The 9,194-nt window shown below is 60.6% G+C and overlaps 2 non-coding genes and 1 pseudogene across 2 annotated transcripts; all 3 read left to right on the forward strand.

Moving 5' to 3' along the window:
• Positions 1-1,322: 1,322 nt before the first annotated feature.
• On the forward strand, positions 1,323-3,231 carry LOC126476896 (small subunit ribosomal RNA). Its single transcript, XR_007587327.1, has one exon. It is a non-coding gene; the product is annotated as a small subunit ribosomal RNA (ribosomal RNA).
• A 351-nt stretch (positions 3,232-3,582) lies between these two features.
• On the forward strand, positions 3,583-3,737 carry LOC126476325 (5.8S ribosomal RNA). Its single transcript, XR_007586873.1, has one exon. It is a non-coding gene; the product is annotated as a 5.8S ribosomal RNA (ribosomal RNA).
• A 188-nt stretch (positions 3,738-3,925) lies between these two features.
• LOC126475586 (large subunit ribosomal RNA) overlaps positions 3,926-9,194 on the forward strand; it is a 7,530-nt pseudogene continuing 2,261 nt past the window's right edge.

A 9,194-nucleotide genomic window follows, 5' to 3' on the forward strand; every position in this document is an offset into this window, starting at 1 on the left:
CGTCTCCCTATAAGAGCTGGATTGCAGTGTGGTACGCCATACAGACGTGTGGGAGGAACGGACGCCCTGGATGGCGATCAGCATGAGCAGTCTGTTGATGTAGTGGAGCGTGTATTCGGACGTAGTCGTCTCTTCTCACACACCGTGATAGCATGTTGCACCGTGTTCCACATCTGCGACATGCTGCAGAGGCCGGCTGACAGTCGTTCGCGCAATGGACACCGCATACGTACGGGGTCGACCTTCCACGTGTTCTCTAGGCGTGCACATGTTGTTGCGTCTATGTGGGCAGACGTAGTGTGTTGTGACACCTGACACAGGCATGCAATACTCGTTGCAAATGGCGATGGACGTGTACGTTTGCTGGTGACGTTACGCAAATGAACAACTGGTAACCCGTTGTGGTGCGGTTGTTCTCGCTAGAGGTGAATCAGTGTTGGCGACGATCGGTCGAGCTATTAACCGGTTGTTTCAGGGATACCCACCATGCCCACGAACGTGAAAGGGGATCTGGGTGTGAGGCGATACGCGGCGGTGGCTGGGTGGGACCGTCCCCGGCCGGTGAGGGGGGGCCGCCCGGCGTGCTGGCAGCGCGGTGCGTGGGCGCACGCGCTACAGCCGGCTGGTGGGGGCGGCCAGTGGCAGGCGCGCCGGCCGACGGACGCGGCAGGCGGCGCAGCTGCGCGCCGGCGCCCCCTGCTCGCGGCGCCTTGCGGCCAAAGTAGGTCCTCGCGGGCCCGGTGCGAAGCGCGGTGGCCATCTGCAGTGTGCTGGTCCGATTGAGGACTTTGTGCGCTGAGGATGCGCCGCCGCCCGGCGCTCGGCGCCGCGACGCCGTCTGCTGCTCGGTCGCCCCAGCGGTTCTCGCAGGTGGTTTGTATCGCAGCTGTGCGGACGTGTTGGCGCGTGCGCTGTGCTGGGAGAGTTCGCTTCGGCACCCAAGTGGGGCTTTTGTCCTTCTGTGGCGCCGGCGTTGGAGCTGCCGGTCACCGTAGGTGGCGCGTGTTGTCTCCCGCCGGCAATGCCACGACAGCACGCTCCCGGGCCTCTGTCGGCAGCGGCAAGCTCAGTTGGGAGCACGGGTGGTCGCACCTAAAGCGTCTACTCGCCTAACTCCGGGCGATTGCGCCTCTCTCGAACCCGACCAAGTACTTAGGACGGCGCTGCGCGCCGCCGGGACCTGAGAGGGTTTCGAGGTGTGTTGTGCAGGGGAGCTCAGCCTCCTCCTGTTTGCAGAATAATTGAGCGGACGCTTGCGTGTTCGCGCGGGTCCCCGGGACACACTCCCGGGCGGCCGGCTGCTCAGCTCTAGTTGACGCAGCTCCCTGGTTGATCCTGCCAGTAGTCATATGCTTGTCTCAAAGATTAAGCCATGCATGTCTCAGTACAAGCCGCATTAAGGTGAAACCGCGAATGGCTCATTAAATCAGTTATGGTTCCTTAGATCGTACCCACGTTACTTGGATAACTGTGGTAATTCTAGAGCTAATACATGCAAACAGAGTCCCGACCAGAGATGGAAGGGACGCTTTTATTAGATCAAAACCAATCGGTCGGCTCGTCCGGTCCGTTTGCCTTGGTGACTCTGAATAACTTTGGGCTGATCGCACGGTCCTCGTACCGGCGACGCATCTTTCAAATGTCTGCCTTATCAACTGTCGATGGTAGGTTCTGCGCCTACCATGGTTGTAACGGGTAACGGGGAATCAGGGTTCGATTCCGGAGAGGGAGCCTGAGAAACGGCTACCACATCCAAGGAAGGCAGCAGGCGCGCAAATTACCCACTCCCGGCACGGGGAGGTAGTGACGAAAAATAACGATACGGGACTCATCCGAGGCCCCGTAATCGGAATGAGTACACTTTAAATCCTTTAACGAGTATCTATTGGAGGGCAAGTCTGGTGCCAGCAGCCGCGGTAATTCCAGCTCCAATAGCGTATATTAAAGTTGTTGCGGTTAAAAAGCTCGTAGTTGGATTTGTGTCCCACGCTGTTGGTTCACCGCCCGTCGGTGTTTAACTGGCATGTATCGTGGGACGTCCTGCCGGTGGGGCGAGCCGAAGGCGTGCGACCGCCTCGTGCGTGCTCGTGCGTCCCGAGGCGGACCCCGTTGAAATCCTACCAGGGTGCTCTTTATTGAGTGTCTCGGTGGGCCGGCACGTTTACTTTGAACAAATTAGAGTGCTTAAAGCAGGCAAGCCCGCCTGAATACTGTGTGCATGGAATAATGGAATAGGACCTCGGTTCTATTTTGTTGGTTTTCGGAACCCGAGGTAATGATTAATAGGGACAGGCGGGGGCATTCGTATTGCGACGTTAGAGGTGAAATTCTTGGATCGTCGCAAGACGAACAGAAGCGAAAGCATTTGCCAAGTATGTTTTCATTAATCAAGAACGAAAGTTAGAGGTTCGAAGGCGATCAGATACCGCCCTAGTTCTAACCATAAACGATGCCAGCCAGCGATCCGCCGCAGTTCCTCCGATGACTCGGCGGGCAGCCTCCGGGAAACCAAAGCTTTTGGGTTCCGGGGGAAGTATGGTTGCGAAGCTGAAACTTAAAGGAATTGACGGAAGGGCACCACCAGGAGTGGAGCCTGCGGCTTAATTTGACTCAACACGGGAAACCTCACCAGGCCCGGACACCGGAAGGATTGACAGATTGATAGCTCTTTCTTGATTCGGTGGGTGGTGGTGCATGGCCGTTCTTAGTTGGTGGAGCGATTTGTCTGGTTAATTCCGATAACGAACGAGACTCTAGCCTGCTAACTAGTCGCGTGACATCCTTCGTGCTGTCAGCGATTACTTTTCTTCTTAGAGGGACAGGCGGCTTCTAGCCGCACGAGATTGAGCAATAACAGGTCTGTGATGCCCTTAGATGTTCTGGGCCGCACGCGCGCTACACTGAAGGAATCAGCGTGTCTTCCTAGGCCGAAAGGTCGGGGTAACCCGCTGAACCTCCTTCGTGCTAGGGATTGGGGCTTGCAATTGTTCCCCATGAACGAGGAATTCCCAGTAAGCGCGAGTCATAAGCTCGCGTTGATTACGTCCCTGCCCTTTGTACACACCGCCCGTCGCTACTACCGATTGAATGATTTAGTGAGGTCTTCGGACTGGTACGCGGCATTGACTCTGTCGTTGCCGATGCTACCGGAAAGATGACCAAACTTGATCATTTAGAGGAAGTAAAAGTCGTAACAAGGTTTCCGTAGGTGAACCTGCGGAAGGATCATTACCGACTAGACTGCATGTCTTTCGATGTGCGTGTCGTGTCGCGCAACACGCTACCTGTACGGCTCGCAGTAGCCGTGCGCCGCGTGCGGAACCACGCGTTCGTCTCAAAACTAACGGCAATGTTGTGTGGTACGAGCGCTGAAGCGCTGGAGCGGCTGGCCTGCGGCACCTGGCGCCTGGCGCCGGTTTTGAATGACTTTCGCCCGAGTGCCTGTCCGCTCCGGTGTGGAGCCGTACGACGCCCATCGGCCGTGAGGCCGTTGGACACTGAACGCTGGAACAGGGGCCGCCACACGCCTCAGTCCCGCCTATGCAACTGTCTTGAAAGAGATAGTGGAAACTATGAAAAGATCACCCAGGACGGTGGATCACTCGGCTCGTGGGTCGATGAAGAACGCAGCAAATTGCGCGTCGACATGTGAACTGCAGGACACATGAACATCGACGTTTCGAACGCACATTGCGGTCCATGGATTCCGTTCCCGGGCCACGTCTGGCTGAGGGTCGGCTACGTATACTGAAGCGCGCGGCGTTTGCCCCGCTTCGCAGACCTGGGAGTGTCGTGGCCGCCTGTGGGGCCGGCCGCGTCTCCTTAAACGTGCGATGCGCGCCCGTCGCCTGGCGGTTCGCATACCGGTACTTACTCGGTAGCGTGCACAGCCGGCTGGCGGTGTGGCGTGCGACACCTCGTACAACGACCTCAGAGCAGGCGAGACTACCCGCTGAATTTAAGCATATTACTAAGCGGAGGAAAAGAAACTAACAAGGATTCCCCCAGTAGCGGCGAGCGAACAGGGAAGAGTCCAGCACCGAACCCCGCAGGCTGCCGCCTGTCGTGGCATGTGGTGTTTGGGAGGGTCCACTACCCCGACGCCTCGCGCCGAGCCCAAGTCCAACTTGAATGAGGCCACGGCCCGTAGAGGGTGCCAGGCCCGTAGCGGCCGGTGCGAGCGTCGGCGGGACCTCTCCTTCGAGTCGGGTTGCTTGAGAGTGCAGCTCCAAGTGGGTGGTAAACTCCATCTGAGACTAAATATGACCACGAGACCGATAGCGAACAAGTACCGTGAGGGAAAGTTGAAAAGAACTTTGAAGAGAGAGTTCAAAAGTACGTGAAACCGTTCTGGGGTAAACGTGAGAAGTCCGAAAGGTCGAACGGGTGAGATTCACGCCCATCCGGCCACTGGCCTCCGCCCTCGGCAGATGGGGCCGGCCGCCCGCGCGGAGCAATCCGCGGCGGGGTCGTGTCCGGTTGCCTTTCCACTCGCCGCGGGGCGGGGCCGTTCCGGTGTGCGGTGGGCCGCACTTCTCCCCTAGTAGGACGTCGCGACCCGCTGGGTGCCGGCCTACGGCCCGGGTGCGCAGCCTGTCCTTCCGCGGGCCTCGGTTCGCGTCTGTTGGGCAGAGCCCCGGTGTCCTGGCTGGCTGCCCGGCGGTATATCTGGAGGAGTCGATTCGCCCCTTTGGGCGCTCGGGCTCCCGGCAAGCGCGCGCGGTTCTTCCCGGATGACGGACCTACCTGGCCCGGCCCCGGACCCGCGCCGCTGTTGGCTCGGGATGCTCTCGGGCGGAATAATCGCTCCCGTCAGCGGCGCTTCAGCTTTGGACAATTTCACGACCCGTCTTGAAACACGGACCAAGGAGTCTAACATGTGCGCGAGTCATTGGGCTGTACGAAACCTAAAGGCGTAATGAAAGTGAAGGTCTCGCCTTGCGCGGGCCGAGGGAGGATGGGGCTTCCCCGCCCTTCACGGGGCGGCGGCCTCCGCACTCCCGGGGCGTCTCGTCCTCATTGCGAGGTGAGGCGCACCTAGAGCGTACACGTTGGGACCCGAAAGATGGTGAACTATGCCTGGCCAGGACGAAGTCAGGGGAAACCCTGATGGAGGTCCGTAGCGATTCTGACGTGCAAATCGATCGTCGGAGCTGGGTATAGGGGCGAAAGACTAATCGAACCATCTAGTAGCTGGTTCCCTCCGAAGTTTCCCTCAGGATAGCTGGTGCTCGTACGAGTCTCATCCGGTAAAGCGAATGATTAGAGGCCTTGGGGCCGAAACGACCTCAACCTATTCTCAAACTTTAAATGGGTGAGATCTCCGGCTTGCTTGATATGCTGAAGCCGCGAGCAAACGACTCGGATCGGAGTGCCAAGTGGGCCACTTTTGGTAAGCAGAACTGGCGCTGTGGGATGAACCAAACGCCGAGTTAAGGCGCCCGAATCGACGCTCATGGGAAACCATGAAAGGCGTTGGTTGCTTAAGACAGCAGGACGGTGGCCATGGAAGTCGGAATCCGCTAAGGAGTGTGTAACAACTCACCTGCCGAAGCAACTAGCCCTGAAAATGGATGGCGCTGAAGCGTCGTGCCTATACTCGGCCGTCAGTCTGGCAGTCATGGCCGGTCCTTGCGGCCGGCCGCGAAGCCCTGACGAGTAGGAGGGTCGCGGCGGTGGGCGCAGAAGGGTCTGGGCGTGAGCCTGCCTGGAGCCGCCGTCGGTGCAGATCTTGGTGGTAGTAGCAAATACTCCAGCGAGGCCCTGGAGGGCTGACGCGGAGAAGGGTTTCGTGTGAACAGCCGTTGCACACGAGTCAGTCGATCCTAAGCCCTAGGAGAAATCCGATGTTGATGGGGGCCGTCATAGCATGATGCACTTTGTGCTGGCCCCCGTTGGGCGAAAGGGAATCCGGTTCCTATTCCGGAACCCGGCAGCGGAACCGATACAAGTCGGGCCCCTCTTTTAGAGATGCTCGTCGGGGTAACCCAAAAGGACCCGGAGACGCCGTCGGGAGATCGGGGAAGAGTTTTCTTTTCTGCATGAGCGTTCGAGTTCCCTGGAATCCTCTAGCAGGGAGATAGGGTTTGGAACGCGAAGAGCACCGCAGTTGCGGCGGTGTCCCGATCTTCCCCTCGGACCTTGAAAATCCGGGAGAGGGCCACGTGGAGGTGTCGCGCCGGTTCGTACCCATATCCGCAGCAGGTCTCCAAGGTGAAGAGCCTCTAGTCGATAGAATAATGTAGGTAAGGGAAGTCGGCAAATTGGATCCGTAACTTCGGGATAAGGATTGGCTCTGAGGATCGGGGCGTGTCGGGCTTGGTCGGGAAGTGGGTCAGCGCTAACGTGCCGGGCCTGGGCGAGGTGAGTGCCGTAGGGGTGCCGGTAAGTGCGGGCGTTTAGCGCGGGCGTGGTCTGCTCTCGCCGTTGGTCGGCCTCGTGCTGGCCGGCGGTGCAGGATGCGCGCGCCTGCGCGGCGTTCGCGCCCCGGTGCTTCAACCTGCGTGCAGGATCCGAGCTCGGTCCCGTGCCTTGGCCTCCCACGGATCTTCCTTGCTGCGAGGCCGCGTCCGCCTTAGCGTGCTCCTCCGGGGGCGCGCGGGTGCGCGGATTCTCTTCGGCCGCCATTCAACGATCAACTCAGAACTGGCACGGACTGGGGGAATCCGACTGTCTAATTAAAACAAAGCATTGCGATGGCCCTAGCGGGTGTTGACGCAATGTGATTTCTGCCCAGTGCTCTGAATGTCAACGTGAAGAAATTCAAGCAAGCGCGGGTAAACGGCGGGAGTAACTATGACTCTCTTACCACGAAGAACGGTCTCGGGGTCCATCGCCGCCGCCAACACCTTGCGGCCGCCAACGCTGAGATCGTGACGGAGAGGCATCGCGCGAGGTGGACGGAGGAAGAAGTCCTGTCGCTCGCCAAGGCAGAGGCCGAACTGTTCCTTGAGAGGGACGCCCGGTTCTTCTTCGTTAATCAAGAGCTTATTAGGATGTTCCCCGACCGAACGCTTGAGGCAATCAAGTGCCGACGGCGGCAAGCTGCCCACAAGCAGCTTGTCCGCCAATTCATGGAGGCGCTTGAGATCGGTCGGGGGGAAGAGCCGGCGTCCCGCCGGGGAGCAGCGAGCTCGCTGCCTGACGCGGGCGAGGCCGCTGCGCCGCCCGTCGACGCAGCCGAGGACTTCGCGGCCGACACCACCGGGCCGCCGCCGGAGGGGCCGACTGACGCCGCCATCTGGGAGCATCTGGCGGGGCTACCTGCTTCCGCCCAGCGTTTCTCTGCTCTGGATCGAGTCATTGGTCTGGGGCGGGGCACGCCGCCCGATGTCATCCTGGGCATGCTCCCGGATGCCCTTGCGTCGGTCGGGTCCAGGGGGGAGAGGTCGATCACCAGGGCACAGCGGCCGCGCCAATCATCCAAGCGGCCGCCTGCCGCCCCGCCGCTGCAGAAGCGCAAGCGGCGCCGCTGGGAGTTCGCGCGGACACAGGACGCCTTCCGCAGGTCGCGTGCACGTTGCGTGCGCGGCTTGCTGGACGGCACCCTGCTGCAGCCGTCACCCGACATCCCCGGTCTGCTGGACTTCTGGGCGGACCTCTTCACGAAGAAGCCGATCTCCACCGCTGGCTTCATCCGTGACCGCCTTCTCCCGCACTCGGAGCCTGTCGCTCCTGAGTGCCTATGGGGCCCTTCACACGTGAGGAGGTCGCTGCTGCCTTGCCGCCCAGGGGATCGGCGGCCGGGCCGGACGGCCTGACTCCAGCGGAGCTGCGGCGCCTGCCGCATGAAGTCCTGGTGAAACTCTTGAACCTCTTCCTCCTGGCCCGCGCCCTCCCCGAGCGTCTGCTTCGCGCCCGGACGTCACTTCTCCCCAAAACGGCTGCACCAACATCCCCCGCTGACTTTCGCCCCATTACGGTCTGCTCGGTGTTGGCGCGGACCTTTCACAAGGTTCTCGCGTCACGCCTGATGCGTGCATGTGCTGTGGACGAACGTCAGCGGGCATTCATCCCCCGGGATGGGATGTTGGAAAACACCTTCATCTTGGACACTGCTCTCACCGACGCAGTCCGCTCCTGTCGCTCTGTTTTTGTGGCATCGATCGACGTCTCTAAAGCGTTCGATTCGGTGGACCATGCTGCCCTCCGCCCCGTGCTGAGGGCTCATGGCCTGCCGGATTGCTTTATTGAGTACGTCGAAAGGTGTTACGAGGGTAGCACGACAGTGATAGCGGGCGGCGCCGACGTGGGCGTGCCCCTGCAGCCGGCAAGGGGTGTGCGTCAAGGTGACCCCCTCTCCCCCCTCCTGTTCAATTTTGCGGTGGACTATGTTTTGAGTCAACTTCCCTCCCACATCGGAGCTCGGATCCTCGGCCGCAGAGTCAACGCTGCGGCCTTCGCAGATGACGTCCTGCTTTTTGCATCGACCGCGAGGGGATTGCAGTCCCTCATCGACGCAGCCGTCGCAGCCCTCGGCCATCTGGGGCTGCAGATCAACGCCCGGAAGTGTTTCACCCTCGCTTTAGTCGCGTCTGGGCGTGACAAGAAGGTGAAGGTCGACGCCGACGTTACCTTCAAAGCGGGCAACGCCACCATGCCCGCCCTACGTGTGGGTGAAACCTTCCGGTATCTGGGACTGCAATTCTCCACCGCGGGTCGCTGCGTGTTCAACCCACGACGCCACCTGGTGGAGCAGCTGGACGTCATCTCCCGAGCTCCGCTTAAGCCGCAACAGCGCCTCTACGCCCTCACCAACGTACTTCTCCCAGGCCTGTACCACGGGCTGGCCCTCAGCCGCACCCGAGTGGGTGCGTTGAAAGCGGCAGACGTGACCATCCGGGCCGCCGTCAGGAGATGGTTCCGCCTTCCGGCGGACACTCCCCTGGGCTACTTCCATGCTCCTGTAGCCCAGGGAGGCCTCGGCATCCCATCATGCCGATGGATGGGACCAACACTCCGCCGGTCCCGTCTCCTGGCGCTGAAGAGGATTGGACCAGCCCCCGACGGTGCAGGCCGGGACGAGGTGCAGCGTGAGATTGAGGTGCTGGAGCGGCATCTTATGTGGGAGGGCCACCTCCTCAAATCGTCGACGCAGGTTGGAGAGATGTGGGCCGCGCGCCTGCACGTTGCCTTTGACGGTGCGGCGCTGTCATCTTCCGCCGCCGTCAAGGGGCAACACCAGTGGGTCGCTG

The sequence above is a fragment of the Schistocerca serialis genome, chromosome 4 (genome assembly GCF_023864345.2).
Source record: "Schistocerca serialis cubense isolate TAMUIC-IGC-003099 chromosome 4, iqSchSeri2.2, whole genome shotgun sequence".
Lineage (NCBI taxonomy): Eukaryota > Metazoa > Arthropoda > Insecta > Orthoptera > Acrididae > Schistocerca > Schistocerca serialis.